This window comes from Podarcis melisellensis (assembly GCF_964234715.1).
Source record: "Podarcis melisellensis genome assembly, chromosome: 5".
Lineage (NCBI taxonomy): Eukaryota > Metazoa > Chordata > Lepidosauria > Squamata > Lacertidae > Podarcis > Podarcis melisellensis.
In genome coordinates, this window is record NC_138537.1 from 80839723 (window position 1) to 80855234 (window position 15512).

General features: G+C 43.5%; 1 protein-coding gene across 11 annotated transcripts in view; it reads right to left on the reverse strand.

The window, feature by feature from the left end:
- Window positions 1-15512, reverse strand: part of ZMIZ1 (zinc finger MIZ-type containing 1) — a 363974-nt gene that overhangs the window by 233844 nt on the left and 114618 nt on the right. For 10 of the 11 annotated variants that reach the window (XM_081913507.1, XM_081913514.1, XM_081913518.1 and 7 more), the window contains exon 3: window positions 15151-15245. The exons of the other annotated variant lie outside the window; for it this stretch is intronic. The gene's annotated coding sequence lies outside the window, so the exon portion shown is untranslated. The remainder of the gene's footprint in view (window positions 1-15150; window positions 15246-15512) is intronic. 11 annotated transcript variants of the gene reach the window in all.

Sequence of the window (15512 nt, forward strand, 5' to 3'; positions counted from 1 at the left end):
CGAATGTTTGTGGCACAGTGTGAAGCCCATTTATCTTTTCCATGAATCTGAAAGTCAAAACAGGGTTTCAGCTCTCATGGCTCTGGACACAGCAAAATGAAACCCAGGTATTCTCATTATGGCCCCTCCTCTGTACATACATTTGCAAACTATTTCCTCCACCCACCACTCCTACAGACCTGGTCTTAGCCTTTTTGCTGCAAGAGGCAAAAAGGTCCAATTGCCACCCTTAGACTGATGCTTTATATTTTCACTCTTGAAGCAGGACCATAGACCACTTCACGACTAGGTTGGCTTTCATTCTAGCTTTTGTGGAAAATAAAGTAGTCGCAAAAGAAAAAAGAAAAATAAGCAAAGGTAAGCCCAACTGATTATCTTTTCCAATCTAATCACTGAAAAAATGACTAGATTTTTCTTCTACTTGAGGACAACTGAATCAACATAGGGTAATATTATACCACAATTGTGTGAGCATATGTAAGTGGGAAAAAGTTTACTTGCAATGGATTAGCTGGTAGATTTGCCCGTTCTCCAGAGCCTCAGATCTCACAATCAGGGGAAGGAGCCCAGAATACATCAGGGTGAGTCATGCTGGGGGTGGGACAGAGATAATGTCTAGTGGCATCTCATATGCCATGGGGCAAACATGGGTGTGGAGCTAATAGCAGAAACTTACAAGCCAGGCAAAGCAAATTGTCCCTTTCCTTTTCATGTATCACTCTGAGACAAGGTAAGTAAAACCATTTGAGGTTCAGGTCAGTCTCCAAGACCTGGAAATGCCAAGCCCTTTCCAAAAACAATCCTATGAATAGACTCAACAACAAAAAGGCAGGATCTCAGTTACAGTTTTTTTCCGAGGACAAGTGGGTGTGAGAACCTAACCCGTCTGGTTTAACTTTTGTAAAACACAGTATATTTGCTCAGAGGAGTTTTATGAATGTTATTCTTCTAACTGCCAAATGTTCAATCAGATTTAGGAAAAACGTTTCTCAAATTAACTGGCCATTTATTCAGCACTCTTTGGATGTTCAGAGCATTTCAAACCCAAGAAGACCGTAATTCCTACAAACAGCTTTGTAAAGCGTTATTATTTCAGAGTAAGCGGAGAGACAGTGACTGGCCCAGGTTCACCTATAGCCAAGGTGAGATTTGAAGTGGGAGCTTCTCCTCCGCCACCTCCTGCTCCTATATTTATTTATACCCTCCCTTTTTCCCTGATGCGACTGAAGGAGGCTTACAGATAAAAACAAGAACTACAATAAAAATAGCATGGCACCAGCCCTTTCATTAAAAGCAGGCAATTCCCTAAGACCTGTTTTTCTCCTTCACCTGCCAGCAGAAGGACAGCAAGGAGGGAGCCATTCTCTAGGGAGGGAGTTCCAAAGCTATAGTCTCACTACACATTTAATCACCTAGGGTGAGACTCGCCTAACAAGCCCCATCATCTGATGTCTTGCACAAAGGCTTCCACATATGCAATGGAGCTTTCCCACCTCTCCTCTTCCTCGCAAATTGAGTCAGGGGGGTCAGGAGAAGCCTCAAGCAGCACTGGGGAGGGGAAGGTATTTCATCTGGCAAGCTGCAATGCTTGTGTAAATGGAAGGACTGGGATACTGCAATGTTGAATTTCATCCCCAATCTGTAACTCCTAGTGGGTTTTGTTGTGATGGGACTCACCACTATGAAGTACCGCCCATATTTTATCAAACACATACACAAAGCACTGACAACTCCCATCATCCCTGACCATGCTGGCTAATGCTGACGGGGAGTGGCAGTCCAATAACACTTGGAGGGCTACAGGTTAGTTACTTCATATGCATAAATGACATTTCATCTAACCAAAAAAAAGGGGAGAAATGGGGAGAGAGTGAAATTAGAACTAGCCCCCAGTTCCTGGTATTATTCCTAGCTTGTCTATCTATTTGTGAAGAAGTTGTTTACTGTCTCAGGACCAGCTGCAGGAGTAGACATCTACAGTGGTACCTTGGTTGTCGAACTTAACCCGTTCTGGGAGTCTGTTCGACTCCTGGAACTGTTCGAAAACCAAGGCGTGGCTTCCGATTGGCTGCAGAAGCTTCTGCATTGGACATTCAGCTTCCAAAAAATGTTCGCAAACAGGAACACCTACTACTGGGATTGCGGCTTTCGGGAGCCGATTTCTTCAGGAGCCAAACCATTCGACAACCAAGGTACCAGTGCACAGCACTACAGTATTTTAAAATGCTTACTCGGAGAACAAGAGCATCGTTCACTAATCACACTCCATATACAATACTCAGAGTCTCACATGCATACAGGGCTGCCACCAGAGAGCTATGGCAGAAGACATTCTGTAAGTGTTTGGTGCTGTTTCCTCTTCCACAGGCACACAGCGGAGAGTCTGCATGAATGAGTAGGGCTCTGAATTTTTTCAAAGGCTTCGTAGACCCAAACATAGCAGGGTAACATGCCACCAAAGATCAGTCTGATTTTGCATTCAGTCTGGCAGTGTACCAGTGAAAGGCCCCATCTACTCCCCAGCTTTAGGCACAGAATAGATTGAGGCAGAGGGCCTCCTCGGTAGAGGCACCCACCCTGTGGAACGCCCTCCCATCAGATGTTAAGGAGATGAGTAATTATATAACATTTAGGAAACCTCTGAAGGCAGCCCTGTATAGGGAAGCTTTCTAAGGTTTAAGGTTTTTATATGTTTTTATATATGCTGGAAGCCACCCAGAGAGGCTGGGGCAACCCTGTCAGATGGGCAGGGTACAAATAAGTTGTTGTTGTTGTTGTTGTTTCTAATATTTCTAATGCTGCGCAGATCTATCTATCTTGCTCAAACGTATTGCCCTCCCATGGCACACCCCACATTCATCTTTGAAGAAAACTCATCCACCACTGCCCCTCCCGATCCCAATAACCAGATACTACCACTTGTACCAAAGAGACAAAAATAGCAATGTGACAAACGGCCAAATGCACACTGTGACACGTGCAGGTTTCTAAATAGCATCGGTCATGGTATCCATGTGTGCTAATGACATTCCTCCTGCTTGACCCCCCCCCCTTAAAAAAAAAAACCCACAGCTTCCCTCTTAAGGGAGGGGAGTGGCAGAAAAGGAAGGGGGAAGTAACTTCACTTGCTTGGAAAAGATTCAGCAAAGAAAATATTGGTTCTGTTTCAGAACTTAGCCAACCTCTCTTTTTCTTGAGGCATAAAGAACTGCCCCAAGAATGTGACAAGGTTTGTTCTTTCCTTAGGAAGAGAAATTTTCTGTTGCAGCCAAAGAACCTTAAAAACGTGGCAGTAGGTGCAAGAGCAAGAGGGCTTTTTGCAGGTGTCTTTTTAAAAGTTTGCCTATGAAGCCAGCTTGTAAATCGCCACTTGTACTTGATTGCCTGTGGCAACAATGAATGGCCTTTAGGTAACCAGTCAAGGAAGCTTTACAATAATTGGTTCCTTTTTTCCTTTTAGGCCACAAATTACAAACATACAGATGCTCCAGTAGGCAGGATAATACATTTTTTGCAGGTTCATAAATGTTGCAGAGATTTATTTGCAAGGCTACTGTGAAGTGTTGGCTACTGCGCCTTTCTTCTTGTTTGCACTGTAATAAATGCCGTTGTATTTTGCCCATTTCTCCACCACATGGAATGGTATTTTTTTTAAAAAAAAAAACTCTTAATGGCTTAAAAGAAGCTTTTGGTTGCAGAACTCCAATAATGGTTCATTTTATCCCATATTTCCTTTCCTGGTTAATTATGTTTATTGGCCAGTGCTGGTGCAGACATACTGCAGCCAAATCTGTTAACCATGGTTAAGAACAGTGCTATTTTTATAGAAAGATAGCTTCCGGAACTCACCATGAACATCTCTCTTGTTCTCTTACAATGGCAATGGCGCCCACCTGAGAAGAGCCGGAACTGAGTTCTGGAAAGTTCTAGCCCGGGGAAAAAGCCCTGGTTAAGAGATTGAAAAGCAGGCTGCACGCTCACACAGCCCTTCTCCCAAGACCCTACCTCACACATGAGCTCCCACTTTCAGCCCTAATCGTGGTTAGGGCTGCCCTACGTCCAGACTTAGCTGGGATTCGACCCTTGCTGAAACGTCTGGGAAAATTGAGACGTATGGCAACCATAATCCTGGTTAATGATTATGCTGGCACCAATTTTCTAGTAACTCTAGAGTTACTAGAAATTAGAATTTGAAACCCCCTTCAGACATGAAACCTGGCGTGACTCCTTCTCCTCTCCTCTTCTTCCTGGTTAAGAGTTAAATCCATCTTCCCAACCCCACCCCTCATATTTAAACTGCAAGCTCTTTGAAGCTACAACTTGTCCTTTGCTTATGTGACTTTGAAAAACACTGCCTATGTTGGTGATGTTGTATTAATCACAGACAGTCATATGTGCATTTATTCTATGTATGTGCATAAAGGTCTTTACAGAGCAGTGGCATGGCAGGAAAAAAGAAAAGGACAGGTCCCTCTCAGGTCACTGGATATGTTCTCCAGCCTGAGCTGCCTAGAGAAAAAAACAAACCTGAAGCAACAGTCCAGAATTCCTCTTGCTTACTGTAACATCAAGCGCAAGTTCTCAGCATCTAAAAATATCTGCCAGAAGGACTTTTGTTCTCCAACAGCTTAAGGGAAAATCCAGCTGACAAAGCTAACGATCCGAATAACACACCATTTATTTTAGGGTGTATGCACAAGATCACACCCTTTTTATTCTGTATTAATTAATATCGAACTATGAGTACACCCCCTGCTTCTGTACAGATGATCAGCGATGGAGATTAAAAGACACCAGTCCACATGTAAGCATAAAAGAAAGGCTGGAAGAATCCCACTGTTTTAAAGGCTTCAATTAAGTCTTAAAAAGAAGAATTCAGCTGAGTTGTGGATTACCTAATTTGTGTGAACTCTAAAATAATTACAAGTTTAGACAACAGGTTTTGCCTGATAATAGATAGGCTAGATAACGGGGTTTTTTTACCAACCAGTTACATGTTCTCAGCCAGCAGGAAAGAAACCATGCAATGCAAGGAACTGTGTTGGACATTTCCCTGTATCTCCCCATTTCAAGTATTTTTGCAGTAAATTAAATAGCAGCTCACTTACGACCAAGGACATTCATGTACCATTTCACTGTAGTGACATTTGGTATTGGACTATGATCAAACCTAGCCATTGCAAACAAGAGCACATGACTAGTCCTTGTGGCTGTCTTTTTTGCAAACCGTTCAGTACACCGTCACAAGATCTCAGCTCCCTTGATCCTTCATTACAGCTATTACGTACTTTCACAACAGCACAGTTTGTCCTTTTGCTTTATTATTAGACTCTTTTAGAATTTAGCCATGTAACAATCACAAACAAATAATCATTTATACGGATGTGGAAATGAGGTCTTTGTCCAATAGATGGCAGTTAGGATATGGTTACCAGATTTTTTTTAGTGAATCTCAAGCCATCTGCTCATCCAGCTCCTCAGCAATTATGACTCCTGATCCTGCAGTTATTCACATCTGCCTGCCACCCAGTGTCAACTATCCACTCTTAAAATGATGGTCCTGTAGTCATCCGTTCCTTTTCTTATGCATTTATACATGTCTTCCTTGAACTTTTACAAAAGCTCCTTTTCAATTTCTTGTTGAGGTTTACAGATCAGTTTTTTCCCCTATAACTGGGTGCAGCTCACATTCCCAGATTGTTCAGCCTTTGCCACCTACTCTGTTCTGGACCTCTCCAGTTCAGCTTTTGGGGCACTCCTTCTCTTTCCTTTACTTCTTAATAAAACTTCATAGATCTCTGTTGGCTTGTATCAAGTTTCAGTGGAGTCCAGCAGTCTAAAGAGTCTAAAGGTTTTGAGCTACAGAATATTGTCAGGCCTCCCAGCTTTAGTCAGCCATGAGTAGGGCTAGTCCTAGAGAAAATTATGTCCCAGGCATGGAGTTGCCAATTCGATCATCCTTTCTAATGCTGTATTTTGCATTGCATTGGTAGACCATTTCACAATTTTGATGCACCATTGACATGTGTGGGTGATCCCTAGCATATAATAAATTTGCACACAGGACAATCTCTTACACCCACTCACCATTTGTTGAATGGGCACTGATGCCGTAAATTTTCCTAACAATAATAATGGTGATGGTGATGATGAAGTAGCAGTAGTAGGAATCTTAACACAATGCTGGCCTTGCAGGCCAGTGCTGCCAGCTTAGCGAGTAAAGATGAAGTGTTTGTATATTTTTGCTCATCTATCAAACGGAACTTGAGCAGGTAGCCTGTGACAGACACTTCAGTGCCTGGAGCCCCACATCCAGTATCCTCAGTTGGTAACTTGCCGCTAAATCCAGGTTTGCCCATAAGATAGTGGCCAAGGCTACCATTTTATCACCTGCATGCATCCTCCTGATTAAAGACTGCCATCAACAAAACTAACTAACATCAGACTAAAAGACTAACATCAACAAAACTAAAAATACAGTGCGAAGTTCCGTATCAAATGTGTTTCTTCCATTATTTTTATTTATTTCTTGCTCATTATTGTCATAGGAATAATGATTCCAAATTACATTTTGTGCAATTCATCATTATTAAAGCAAACCTTGCTTGAATGAAAATCAAATTAATTCATTCCTAATAGGAGTGCCTCCAATTTCAGGTGAAGCCAATCAGATGAGCGGGGTAAAAAAAATCACCCAGCAAAGGCTTAAATACCTAATAGGAGATGAGAAATCAAACGGGAATTAATGTGGAGAAAACATAATTAAAAGAAAAACCTTGATTGAATTTAGACAGAATTGACATAACAGTGCAAATTAACTTTGTACAAAAAAGTATTCACTGAGAAAGCAATAAAAAGGCATTTCATTATTAATCTATATTCAAACAATAGAGCTGGCTTAATGTGAAACATAGGGTTTAATAGCCACAGTTTACAATGGCTGTCAGGAGTTGATGTTAACATTAGGATACCTAAATATCAGGAAATGAATCGTTAGAAATTGTATCATTAGAGGATTCTAGCAATGACAAACATATTTAAGAAGGATGTTGACGAGCTAGAACGTGTGCAGAGGAGGGCAACCAAGATGATCAAGGGTCTGGAAACCAAGCCTTATGAGGAATGGTTGAAGGAGCTGGGTATGTTTAGTCTGGAAAAGAGGAGACAGAGCGGAGATATCATAGCCATCTTGAAATATCTAAAGGGCTGTTGCATGGAAGATGGAGAAAGCTTGTTTTCTCCTGCTCTGTAGGGCTGCTGCAACAAACAGCTGTACAAGTCTTTGGGAGGCAGAGATACAAGAGGGCATCAGAGGAGGGAAGGAAGGAAAGAGGGACAGAGGCCAGTGTTGCCCACAGCACCCCTGACCATCATTCAAGCCCCCCCCACCCCCAGGGTACTATAGAACACTGGTTGAAAACCACTGGCGTAAGCTGGCGCTCCTAAGGTAAAGTAAAGGTAAAAGTACCCCTGCCCGTACGGGCCAGTCTTGACAGACTCTGGGGTTGTGCGCCCATCTCACTTAAGAGGCCAGGGGCCAGCGCTGTCCGGAGACACTTCCGGGTCACATGGCCAGCGTGACATCACTGCTCTGGCGAGCCAGAGCCACACACGGAAACGCCGTTTACCTTCCCGCTGGTAAGCAGTCCCTATTTATCTACTTGCACCCAGAGGTGCTTTCGAACTGCTAGGTTGGCAGGCGCTGGGACCGAGCAGCGGGAGCGCACCCCGCTGCAGGGATTTGAACCACCGACCTTTCGATCGGCAAGTCCTAGGCGCTGAGGCTTTAACCCACAGCGCCACCTGCGTCCCTAAGGTGGCGCTCCTAGCCTTCCCCAAACTGTTACAGTAGATATTGTGTACTTAAGAAACCCCCATCAGCCCCAGCCAGTGGGTCTATTTTAACTGGCAGTGGCTCTCCAACATCTTAGGCAGAGGACCTTCCCAGTTCAAGATCCCTTAACTGGAGATGCTAACAAAAGTTCAAGCATTAAAGGTTTGCACTACTTAAAAATAAATACCCAGAGTTTAATAATGCTTCAGGGAAACTAGTGCAGAGAGTGCTGTGTTGTTGTTTTTAAAATGCAAAATGCATAACAGTTTCTACTTTAAACTGTTCATAGCATTGGGACTACACTGGGGTTTCCCCAAGTTAAATATGCAAATCCTGAAGGGAAGACACACATCCTTAAACACTCAGAAGGAACATGAGCTCACGCTAACACACCCACCCCTCACTGCTTTTCACTTAATGTGGTTTCTACAGGAAACACTAGAACACCAATGATGGGACCTGTATACTGTCAAAAATGTGAAGTGGCCCTTTTGGGGGCTGTAAAAGCAAAATATTTAGAGCCAGCCTCACATCTACACAGCTTCCTCCAGGTCCATTTTGTGGGAGACTGTCCTGCTGCTGGTGGAACAGACTTCCCCATCTTATTGTCACCTTGATGCTTCTGCTCAAGGCCAGGAGGGAGAAAGGATTTGATGCTGCAGAAGTAGGAAATTACTTGCCATGTGGAGTGTGAAGCAATTGTTTTGCAGCTGATAGAAAGGGCTGTTCTCAGATAATCAGTGTAATTGTAATGGGAGGCAAGGAAGATGGGAAGGACAACATCCTGCCTCAAGACACAGGTAAACTGCAATCTGTGCATAATTCCATATCTATATCACATTGCATGCACATATCTACACCACATTTGGTTTAAGAATAAATCCTCAACCCAGGTATAAACTGACAGAGGGTGCTCCAGTTATGTGAAAAGTAAGTTTTTCTCTGTTCACTGCTTTACAGATCACACAAACAGAATGGTTTCTTTTGAGGAATGAGGCTCAGCATTACAAACCAAGAAAGAGACAGATAAGAAGTACAATCAACAGGCCTGGACACCACCCTGAGAGCAGGGAATCCCATAGGGTTCATTTGCACCTCCTCTAGTGTGGTTTTCCACAACCCGGGCTCTCGGAACTGATGTTGTCCTTAGAATCACTCTAGAGAGATGATCTCAGGAGAAGGGAATCATCGCTAGCAGTTCCAGGAAGAAGATCAACACGCCAGAGAGCATGTTGCTCTCAGTCATCTTCCTTTTATAACATGATGTATTTATACCCAAGAGAGCTCTGCTCACATGCGGCAACACTCTGGGTCAGGCAGCAGCCTCTGTCTCCAGTCAGTTTAAATGCTAAGGCAGAGCGAAATTATACAAAGCCAAGATCCTCCTGACACATATGGCAGCTCTCTTTTATAAGCAGAAAGGTCATGCAAGAACACAGAATGATTTGAGGTTCACATACAGGAAAGATGACTGACTGCTTTTTAAAAGTGTTCCTCAAGTCAGCTAACACATTTATATGCTAATTCGAAAGTGGGCTGTCCTCTCCTGGGCTTCTTTGGAATAAAGGGTGGGATAAACATTTACCATAATAAATAATGAAAAGGACAATAGCTGCACTGGTAAAGGAGCCGTACAAGTAGCTGCTACGTTCACTAATAATAAGGCCAACTAGGGCTGCCAACAGGTGGGTACACAGACTCTTTGCTTTCAAAAAAAAAGGGAAGTCACACATTTCTAATGAAAGTTATGAAACAAAATGTGGAGACAACTCTCAGGCTTCAACGAGCAGCACCATTGCTAAGGAACTTGACCACTGCTGCTAAGCAATCTGAGAAAGGAATGTTGAGAGGAAGGCCCTTCCAGAGCAGGAGAAAAAAACACTGGAAACTGCTTGTTGCTGCTAGCTGAACAGTGGATGGTGGAAGATACTGGGGCGTGTTTGTTTAAGCACTTTCCTCATTCCTACGTTATTTCATTCACACACACCTCAAATGCCCTGCCTTTACAGAAGAAAACACAACTGGCTGGCTTTGTACGTTTTACTTGGAAGTAACTCCCTTGAAATAAATGAGGTTTCCTTCCGACCAAGAAAAAATATTGATATTGCAGCACTCGCCCCCTGACTTTCCATGTCTCTCACATAGCCACCACCAGTCTGTCATCAAAGGGCTGCTATTTGTTAATATGCAGTCACCACAAAATAAAAATATGTACAACCTTTAAAAGATATCTGAAGGCAGCCTTGTATAGGGAAGTTTTAAATGTTTAATTATGTTTTATTATGTTTTTGTATATGCTGGAACCCGCCCAGAGTGGCTGGGGCTACCCAGTCAGATTGGTGGGCTACATTTTTTAAACAGCACGAGTTTGTGTGCATGGGACCCGATCCACATAATGTGTGCTGATCCCTGGAAATCCTGTTAGACTAGAGGTCAGCAACTGGCAATCTTTGAGCCATATCTGGCTCCCTAAGATACTGCCTAGACTACCTGTTGCCAATCCAAAGAGGAAAACAGGATGTGGAAGCAGTACAGATGTGGCAAGCCCCTTTGAGAGTTGGAATCTAGCCTCTTTGCCCTTCACTATTCATATCCTTCCAAAAGTGTCCCTGCATCTCTCTCCCTGGAGTCTTTCAAATAAAACATTTGAAAGGGATGTAGTGCATCCCGTCCAATTACTCAACTTGTCAAAGCATCTCCTAACATGTCCAGCTTGCTGTTCCACAAGTTGATGTTATTGCTTTTGCTCTCTCATGCATCCTGGTAAAAGCCCTAGCCCCCTTCTTCACGGCAGCTCCTTACAGAACTCAAGATTCTTTGTACTGTCCTTAAAATACAGTATTTTTTTATTCTATTTAGAAATGTGCACATTTACTCCGAATGGCTAAGCACAGTTCCTTCCTCCTGCAAAAAAAATATGATCTTTATCTTCCTTAAAGCACAGATTCTGCGTGGAAATTATGTGAGCTCAAGAGTCCTGAGAGTGTAATTGCTCACAACAAATGAACAGCTAAAAATCCAGGCAACCTAAACAAATAACATGAAATATTTGCTTTGCTAAATATCAACATATTAATAAGCAAGCACACAATCTGTTATGGGCTGTGAAGAATTTCTCCTCTTTGCTGAGGCTGAGAGAGAAAGACAAACTACCCGGCAATATTATGTTCGGGAAATTCTTATCTAGAAAAAATATACATGTCCAGATTATACTGCTAGAAGGATAGTCACCTGTGGCCATTCCTGAGGTGGCCTTTAAAAAACTGCATCTTTGTGGGGGGAAAGGTTGTCAAAACGAAAACATTAAAGGGATGGTAACTGTTGATAACGTGCAAGTACTGTCTTATATCCAGGGGGTGCTGACAATGTAATCCCAAGATATATCCCAAGATGAAATAGACAGTTAAGGACCCTTAATAGTTCTGAACCTTTTCATTTGGTTAAATAAGATTCTGGTGCTACTTTGATTAATTGTTGTATGAATCAGCAAAAAAAGTTTCAAGCATTAATTGGTAGTTCAAAAAAACAAAGTTTCAGTTGATTAATCAGTGGGGGTCATTTTTAATCTGTGGGACTGAAAGTTAAGGGCATTATTTTACAACTATTTTACTTCTACTATTACAGGAAATTAAACGGAAAATGCTAGGGGCCTTTCCACCTAACCATTTGTGGTTGCTTTTTTGTTTAAACTGCAGGCTCATATCTTCTGTTTCTAATACAGTGGTGCCCCGCAAGACGAACGCCTCGCAAGACGAAAAACCCGCTAGACGAAAGGGTTTTCCGTTTTGGAGGCGCTTCGCAAAACGAATTTCCCTATGGGCTTCCTTCGCAAGACGAAAGCCCATAGGGAAATCTCCAGGGACAGCGGGGAAGTGCAGCGCGTCTTCCCCACTGTCCTCGGACCTCCTCCGAAGCCTGGCGATGGGGCGGAGAGCTCTCCGCCCCATCGCCAGCCTCCTCCGAAGGCTTGCGGTGGGAGGAGGGCTTTCCTCCCTACCGCCAACATTCAGAATGCTGTTCTGAATGTTGGCGGTGGGGAGGAAAAACCCTCCTCCCACCGCAAGTCCCGAGAACAGAGGAGAAGCGCTGCGCGCCTTCCCCTCTGTTCCCGGACCTGTCCTGAAGGCTTGCGGTGGGAGGAGGGCTTTCCTCCCCACCGCCAACATTCAGAATGCTGTTCTGAATGTTGGCGGTGGGGAGGAAAAACCCTCCTCCCACCGCAAGTCCCGGGAACAGAGGAGAAGCGCTGCGCGCCTTCCCCTCTGTTCCCGGACCTGTCCTGAAGGCTTGCGGTGGGAGGAGGGCTTTCCTCCCCACCGCCAACATTCAGAATGCTGTTCTGAATGTTGGCGGTGGGGAGGAAAAACCCTCCTCCCACCGCAAGTCCCGGGAACAGAGGAGAAGCGCTGCGCGCCTTCCCCTCTGTTCTCGGACCTGTCCTGAAGGCTTGCGTTGGGAGGAGGGCTTTCCTCCCCACCGCCAACATTCAGAATGCTGTTCTGAATGTTGGCGGTGGGGAGGAAAAACCCTCCTCCCACCGCAAGTCCCGGGAACAGAGGAGAAGCGCTGCGCGCCTTCCCCTCTGTTCTCGGACCTGTGCTGAAGGCTTGCGGTGGGGAGAAAAGCCCTTCTCCGCACCGCCAGCCTGGCAAGCGGTCTCCATAGGAACGCATTAATTGATTTTTAATGCATTCCTATGGGAAACCGTGCTTCGCAAGACGAAAAACTCGCAAGACGAAAAAACTTGCGGAACGAATTAATTTCGTCTTGCGAGGCACCACTGTATATATATATATATATATGCTTTCGTAGATTTTCACGGGTACAGGAATGCAGGTTTTGGTGTCCTCGGGTGTCTTCCCGTGTAAAAGTTGGGGTGTCTAGGCGACGTTTCGACGAGGTCTCACTCGTCATCTTCAGGCTGGTGCTTTCGGCTTCTTGTTACTGGAACAGAGCAGGATCTCAGTGTTTGAGTTCCTATAAATACTGTTGAGGGGGGTGTGGTGTATAGCCTCATTGGGGGGTGTGGTGTATAGCCTCATTGGAGGCTATACACCACACCCCCCTCAACAGTATTTATAGGAACTCAAACACTGAGATCCTGCTCTGTTCCAGTAACAAGAAGCCGAAAGCACCAGCCTGAAGATGACGAGTGAGACCTCGTCGAAACGTCGCCTAGACACCCCAACTTTTACACGGGAAGACACCCGAGGACACCAAAACCTGCATATATATATATATATATATATATATATATATATATATATATATATATATATGCAAATATCTGTAAATTTAAATCTGATTTTAATCAGATAAAGAGGAAACAATTATTCAACTAAAATTGTTTAATTGGATGACTGCCCTAATAAATGCACAGAAGATTGTGGCAAATATAGGGTTATGTAAGAGTTACCAACCTTTTAACCAGAGCACCATTTCAGCCACACAGAATACCCTGTGCTGTAGCATAACTTTTGTTCATCTTACAAATTGTTAGAAATTCTAAAAAAACCAACTTTTATGTCATGTGGATTCTGTATCAGCATAAAGCTGGTACAAAGCTCCTATTGCAACAGATGGACCTGTCACATCAGCTGATTCTTAATTCCAACAGATCCATGTTTTAAACTCATTTGTGGGTGCTTTAAGGACACCTATCTTCATAATTAATATAAAAAAGTACACAAAATGTGCTATACAAGCTACTCTTGGGATTAGAAATTTCACCGCAACATGGCTTTGCTGAAATATGGGGGACTATGTTTAAGTACTGGTACATCAATTGTTGTGCTACAAATCAGTAACTACAAGGGCAAAGCATCACTACCACAAGGGCATGCATCAGGTGAACACACTTGGAAATGCAGTGACAACCTATATAAAAGAAACAAAATATTGCAAATAACTAATTTAAATTGTGAGTGGGGGAAGGAAGAAGGGAATTTTAAAAACTCGGTGGATTTCACAAGATGAAGACTCAGGATTTTCGGCAAGGGAATGATTTTGTGGCTCACCCCCTCCACCAGTGTACCCCCTCACATTTGGGGGGGGTGGACCAGCACCTTCCCCCTAGAGACATCTGACCTAATGATTACTCCAGGAGACAAGAAGCTAGATAGAATATGTGGGCAATTGCTTAGCAGCCATCCTCTTTTGCTTCAAGGTAACCTAGGCCATCTATTTATCTCCCTACAGCCTCTAACAACCATCTGTGTGCTGCTATCCAGTCCTCTCCACCCAAGCATGAAGATGACTTAATACTAAACCACAGGAGCCAGCATTTCCTTACCCTTCAGTGGCTCATTCCTGAAAGTTATCGCACAGCTCCAAACAAAGGAGTGATGACAACATCAAGAAGTCAGCTTCCACAGAAGTTGATATTGAAAATGAGTGTTCTGTTCCTAGCTAAATTAGCCCTTTTAAGATTCTTCACCAATGAACTTCATTCTATTGACTCCCTTTTTCTATCCCCTCTTTTGCACTAAGGCTACAAATCCATCCTTTGTCTTCATTAGGAAGCAGACAGATGTTCAACTACACTAGCCATGTTGAAGAAAGACACGGGATAAAGAGATAGAATTGCCTTTCATAGTTAGACCAAGGTTCACTTCCAGTTTGTGACAAACCACTGTTTGCCATTTTGCCTCAACACAGCAAACTGTTTTGATATCAAAGCAGGATCTCAAAGCATGTTTTGGACCCTGACTTATAAAAAAAATCCTTCATACATGAAGCAAGGGGAGGAACGTGCAGAGAGTGAACAAGCACCAGGGCTCTAGTTCTCATGGTGATTTTTATTCCAAACATCCAACACTCAAACATGCAAGTTGCATTCAGCTGTCATAGTTAATAACCATAGCTGGCTCCAGATGACAGTGAGATCAGGCTTTTCCTGAGATTCTAAGACCAGTAAAGGGCCCTCTGTCCTATTTTTTCTTTGCATGGTGCAACCAAGCGGGTTGGAAGCAAAAGAAAGAATTCAACTCATGTCCCCTGCTTCTTACCAGTTAAGGAACCCCACTGAGGGTGCCTTGTCTTAAGACCACCAAAGTCCTAGCACTGCCTAAAAGCTGCAGATAGACCTACTCTCCATGAATCTGCCTAATTCTTATACAGCAGATACTTTCAAACAAAATTCGGAAGGTCAAAAAGTTAATCAAACAACACCAACAGTTGCTGCAACCATATTTCTGTAAAATAGACCCTACCTGTCATAATGAAAATAAACTCTCATAATCCACAAGGGACAACATAATACAGACACCTCCAAATTATGAATTGTCGGTTTTTCATAGTGCAAGTGGAAGTTTTACCTTTAGGTGGTTCAGCATTTAGGAACAAAAACCGCTGGTCTGATTAATCTCTCACTCAATACCAGTGGTAAGATGGCAAACTCCCCAGGCTTGTTCTGCGAGGAGAAAAGTAGAACAAAATTTCTGATAAATTATCACATTTGTACCATGCTCTCCCACTCAAGGAGATGAGAAGAGCGTTTTAGCCTCCCAACAGACTTGGGAGGTAGCTTAGGCAGAGACAGTGATTTGCCCAAACCCAAGAGGGAGTGATTCATTCAGTGAACCTTGCAGCCAAGTAGAGCTTTGAACCTCCCGGAAACATTGAAACAGAGCCCTCTAGCTATAACACACTGGCTGAAAGTTCTTCTTTGCTCAGTGGC